The following is a 6,000-nucleotide window of genomic DNA, read 5'->3' as shown; positions in this document are numbered from 1 at the left end:
GGGGGGGGGGGGGGGGGGTGGTCGAAAGCACTGCATATCCTTCTCACACATCCGACGACGTAGTGACCGCTCGTTAAAAACACTCTGCAGCACCATTTCCCGCTGAGCGTATATTATAAATTACAACATACATATATATATATATATATATATATAGGTATACGCCACTGCAGTAGGTACCTACATACTATTATATAAATATAACATGAACGTAAAAACAATTTTTTTTTTTTTTTCGACATCACGTAATAAACGATTTGCCGTATATCGCACACCGGAAACGTATAATGCCGTCAACGTATTCGTCGGGTTCGCGTGCGTGCGTGCGCGCGCTTGCAACGTTCGCCGCCGATATTTTCGACAGCCGAAGAAACGCGTAAACGGTACATATACGATAATAATACAAAGCAATGCGTGCGTTGCACCTACCTATATAATATTATTATGGTGTCGCGTTGCAGTTGTCGCATTCGTTGTTCGCATATCGTCGACAAGCCGCATCGTATTGCACTATTGCAGTATAAATTATTTTATAACAATACACGGTGTACGCGTACGACGATTACGATGAGATTTACGACTGAACAGCGAATCGGCCGAGAGCCGTCCCCAACTCTCCCCCACACGCCGGATATCCGATACTCGGGCGCGGCGGGAGGAAGCGCAAATGGGAGGCGTGAAGACTAAACGAAAAATCTTATCGCCGTCGATCGGATCGATTACACGCGAGCGGGGAGGTCTTGGCGGCGGATATCCACGCGGAGGACGAGCATCGCATCGGCGTCGTCATCGTCATCGTCATCCGGCGGAATCGTCGTGATCCGTCTCGGTCGGGTCGTGCGAGAAAACGCCGCACGCAACGTCATAACGGGAACCCAAGCCGTCCGAGGGTATATTTTAACATCATAATAATGATATTATATCACATTATTGTAATAATACTATATAGGCAGACCAGTTTTGACACACGCGCACGCAGTTTCATATACGCCCAGCGCAAACGCGGCTGTCGTATGGAAAATATTTTTTTTAATTTATAGTATTTCGAGTATTTTTCTGCTTTATTTTCGCTAATGTTGGTACGTATATATCGAATACAAAGAAACAATTGTATGGATCCGTATTGTATAGGAGTGTTCCGTATAGAATGCATTGAAAATTCTCGAGGTATTCCCTAATCCCTACACACCCAATAACTATATCGTATTATCCAATCTTTAAATGCTTGTACATTTGTAAATAATAAACCATGTTCGTAAAATATGTGATACTGCTCGAACATTTCTAAGAAAAATAAACCGGTAAAGAATTCATGAAATTATTACTACAATAGCCAAGGAGTATAGGGATTCTGTAGTTTATAAAATTAGGAAAATACATCAACACATAAATACTGCAGACATTTAGTGTTGAATAATAAAAACTTGTAACCTATATTTAAACAAAAAAAATCTTCATGAATTAAAAAAAATCGGGACACGAATCCTATACAATTATAAGGCTCTAGTTATGCGTAACCGAAGGATCAAACAACAGAGATGCGAAAGCAAATCGAGATACGACGACGGGTTAGAGAACTTTTAGCGGAGACATCGTACGTTTAAACATTATGACTTGTTCGCGGAACACTCACCAAACATTAATCGACAAAAACCAAAAGATTTAATTAACCGCATTATTATAATAATTACGTACTTACTTACCTATCCGCCTATTGTTATTAATTTACACAATCAATGGTTTTCTGAAATTCTTTGCAGAAGCGCCTAAAGTCAACAATATTAATATATTTTAATGCTATAATTTTTCTACCGCATATTATACATAATATTTGCTATTATACAAGCGAATCGTAAATAATGTACGCAGAGAACTTTTGCCTTCTATATGGGTTGCCTGTAGTGTCTTGCAGACATAAAATATTCATGTGAAATATTAACCTAAAAAGAAAAGCTCGTTATATTTAATATGGGTTAAATATATATGTATTTAATGGATAATATCAACAGGCAAAATAATAATTATAAAAGTTGTCGTAGGTACGACGACGTTTTTATAGAAGAGAAAAGAAGATAAAAAATGATAATAATAAATATTCTTTCTGCAAAAAGCGTTTACATTTAATATTAAATACACTATTTAATGCCATCGAGCTTTCGAAACAATTAAACTGATTTTGTTGCATTATTAGGGCGAATGAAAACACGACGTAGTTTCTTTAACAGCTACGGATGGAATTTAATTTAAACATCACGACTTTGTACTGATCCAAACGAACACTTTTTATTATGTTTTTTTCTTATGAGATCTATCGTTTTATAAGGTACAATATATAGCTATATTACTCGAACATTAGATGTCCGTTTCACATGGCGCATACGCGAAAATAATACAGCTGTATAAAGACGTAACTAAAAAAAAATAAAAACGGACTATTCTTCTACGTCAACAGCGAAAAATAAAAAATTAGAATTTAACGGATTTTAAACATTATGCTGCATTTTCTCGAAAAACCGACAGCATTGTAGTACATGCCCTGGGATATTACGAAGTAAATTAAGTATTAGTAAGTAGTAAAACATTTTTACTAAGTATTCAACAAAACACGAGTGGTAATCAATATTGAAAGCATCGATATCAATTAAATATGATAATAATTAATGTATTATAATAAACGATAGTTATTCTTTATTATTAATTAGGCACGTTATAATTACGTAGTTGGTTAACGTGTTTATTATAAATAAAAATCGAAATCATTAAAACTCGGTTGATTTAAAAGGGAACCAGGTCATACCTCCTTATTTTGGATTGTGTACAATCATTTTGAAGTATATGCATTTAATGTATAGAATATCATATGGATAAATAAATAATCAATTACTAACGATTTTGTTATAAAAAAAAAATGATAACACATAAACTAAGAAGGCCATTTTGTAAAGTTTGGTACATTAAACCAAGTATGGATCCTCAAGTGCCCTCCCACATAGCGAAGACATTTTGGTAACTTCATATTGTAGGGGCTATACTGCAGGTCAAATTATTGTTACTGATATAGAGACTATTGAAGTCCGGAGCAGTAAATCAATATATTCTTCACTCCATTCATCGGAAGTTAAAAAACTATTGAAGAACTTATAAATTTTAATTATAAATAAATAGTGCACAACTCTATTTTATACATCAACAATCTCGGAAAAGCATTCTGCTTTTTAATATTAAATTAAAATTGAATGTTGTCTTTCAAAAAGCAAAACCTTAAAAAATGATTACGATAAACAATAGAAAAAAAAAATAGTGTTTCATAATGACTTCAAATTATTTGTATTGTAACAATTATTTCTGAAACCAAACCCAGGCGATGACGACACGCCTCATAATGTTCGATCCGGTTCGCACGCCGATGGTCACATACATTATATACAACACAATAATAAGTAATAACTAATAACACTATGACACTGTATTGTATGTGTATCATATGGGCCCGCCTGAATAGAATATTGTTTTTTAATCACTTTTCTTCAATAATAGATATTATGTTGCGTACGGCCGGTCGACGACTGACAATCGATGAAATGTAAAGAGAATCATAAACTTTCATTACCACCCCCGATATGTACATATATATATATATATACCTACAAAGTATATGACAAAGCAATACGCCAGTACCTTTATTTTACACACATAATGATAACCCGCACTGCGTCGTCGTAAGCATAGGAAGTATAGAGTATAGACAATCAAATGTTTGGATATAAATAAATTATACATAAACCTATTACAATCACTGCGTAGGTATTTTTGTCAGGACGAGGTGTAACTATATTTTGTTCTCTGCTATAAGAAACGCAGACGAGATTAATCATTATTGTTTCCCACCTATCAAACATCGATACATCGCGATAGACTACAAAATATCACTACGATACAGCTGCTGATACCATATAATTGTGTCAATAATAATAATAAATAACAATATTTAAAATTCGCCGAAACCTGCGCACCGCGTTAAACACGATAATTTCGTGACATTAAACATTAGCATAAAGATATATGTTGATCGGTACACTGTTTTCGAAACGTTTAACGTCCACGAAGAGTGTATACTTATTATAGCGTGTTTCGTCAGTTGAGCGTGTCGTTAACTATAAAGAATAGACGAAAAAAATATAGACAAATAAAAACTACTCGTCTGAAAAACGGTGGACTATATACATGCGGTACGGAGTGAAGTCTCATTTTCCACAGCATAATAATTATCTCGTGCATGATTCATGTTATATTTCAACCCTTTAAGCGTGTTTGAGGGTCGAAAACCGAGGTCTATTCATTTGACAAGAGCTTTGGATATGTTTAACACAACAGTTACGGTTTTCATTTAACAATTGTAACCGTGATGGTTCAAGCGTTATATGGTTTTAAGTGAGCTCTTCGTCCGTCGTCATGCACAAAGAAACGTATCGCATATACATTCACACTCGTACACTATAAAGAACAAAAAAAAAAGAAGAAAAATCGTAATTTTAAAGAAAAGCGTAGACGATGATCGCATCCTACAATATGCTTAAAGGTTAAAATAAATAGTAAATTCATGTACTTGGTGGAAAATAATTTAAACTTGGCCACTTAATATATTCCATATTATAACGATTTGATCACTTGTACAAACACACGGTGCACATATGCAAATAATGTATAATATTCGGGTATCGTTATGGACGTTGCGGACTCTCAATCATAAAACGATAAAAAAAGGACCATATAAATTCATACGCAGTCATTCCAGCAGTAAACCATTTTTTTTTGCCAAAAATAAGTCCTTAACATTTAATATATTAAAAACTTTTGATTGTATCACGATAAAAACAATCATCGCATTCAGATTGATTATGTTTTAACAGTAAACGCTTATCATTATTTAAAATTTTTTCGAGATTTAGTTTCAAATAATTCAAGATAGTTCTAACGTTTTAAATAATCCTCATACGAATCCTATTTATAACGACATTTCTAGGGACAGATGGAAATCTTACCGTGGGTAATAACTGCGTGTTACAACGAAAATTAGAATTTATATAACTTGTATAATATTGAAAATTAATAAATGAGCTCTAGTTAGCCCACGATTCTAATATAATCCTTATTACACTTTCTATTACCTATGTACCTTAGGCATTACATATCATAATTATATTTAATTAGGCACCTACCTATACCTAAAATAGAACAAATCAAAGAATTTTTTCGAGGGCGAGTACACTAGTTAACACTAGTTTTTCTTAAAAATGTTTGCCACCCACCCCCATCTAAAAAAAAATCACTAAATCACAAGGACAATTACATTGCGTACAATTAAAGTGTAATATTATATATTATTGTCTATAGACAAATATAGACGATACACTGTTCTAATAGTAGGTTTGTACATAAACAAACGGTGCAGCAAAAGCCTGGCGATTATCTCGATTTTCGGATTAAACTTAAATGTGGCGAGAGGCTTTTGCACACGCGAAATCACAAAATACTTTATCGAGAGTTCAAATATCCCGGTTTGTTCGCAGACCTTGCGGTGCAGTTCATTGTATTATAATTGGAAATAAAACACAATTTTATTCCCCATCCGCAGATAATACCCATTATATTATATATATTGTTTTCATTTTACGATTGAATTGCATTAACCACGAGTATAAATCCTCATCCGGATTCCAACGCGCGAGTGAATGGAGAGAGAAAAAAAGTTAATTCATTCGCATCACGCACGAAGCGCCGCCGCGCCGCAAACGTCGTCAATGGAATTTGTTACGAAACCGACGGAAAGGAAAACCGAAAACCAAAGCGGGGAAACAGCGTCGTGTTTTACGATGACAGTTTAACCCCCCCGAAGACGGCGTACGGAAAACGACGATATTCCAGCTTATTACAGCAGTAATTTGACTAGCGAATTTACAAGGTTCCCTGCAAAACACAAGAAACGGCCGTAGAATAGGT

At 34.5% G+C, this 6,000-nt stretch overlaps 1 protein-coding gene across 6 annotated transcripts in view; it reads right to left on the bottom strand.

Annotated features, from left to right (window-relative positions):
- Window positions 1-6,000, bottom strand: part of LOC111041884 (disco-interacting protein 2) — a 147,924-nt gene that overhangs the window by 18,238 nt on the left and 123,686 nt on the right. The gene's annotated exons all lie outside the window — the stretch shown is intronic.

Source organism: Myzus persicae, unplaced genomic scaffold (genome assembly GCF_001856785.1).
Source record: "Myzus persicae strain clone G006 unplaced genomic scaffold, MPER_G0061.0, whole genome shotgun sequence".
Taxonomy (NCBI): Eukaryota; Metazoa; Arthropoda; class Insecta; order Hemiptera; family Aphididae; genus Myzus; species Myzus persicae.
Note: the sequence above shows the minus strand (reverse complement) of the source record. Positions and strands in the feature narration are given on the sequence as shown.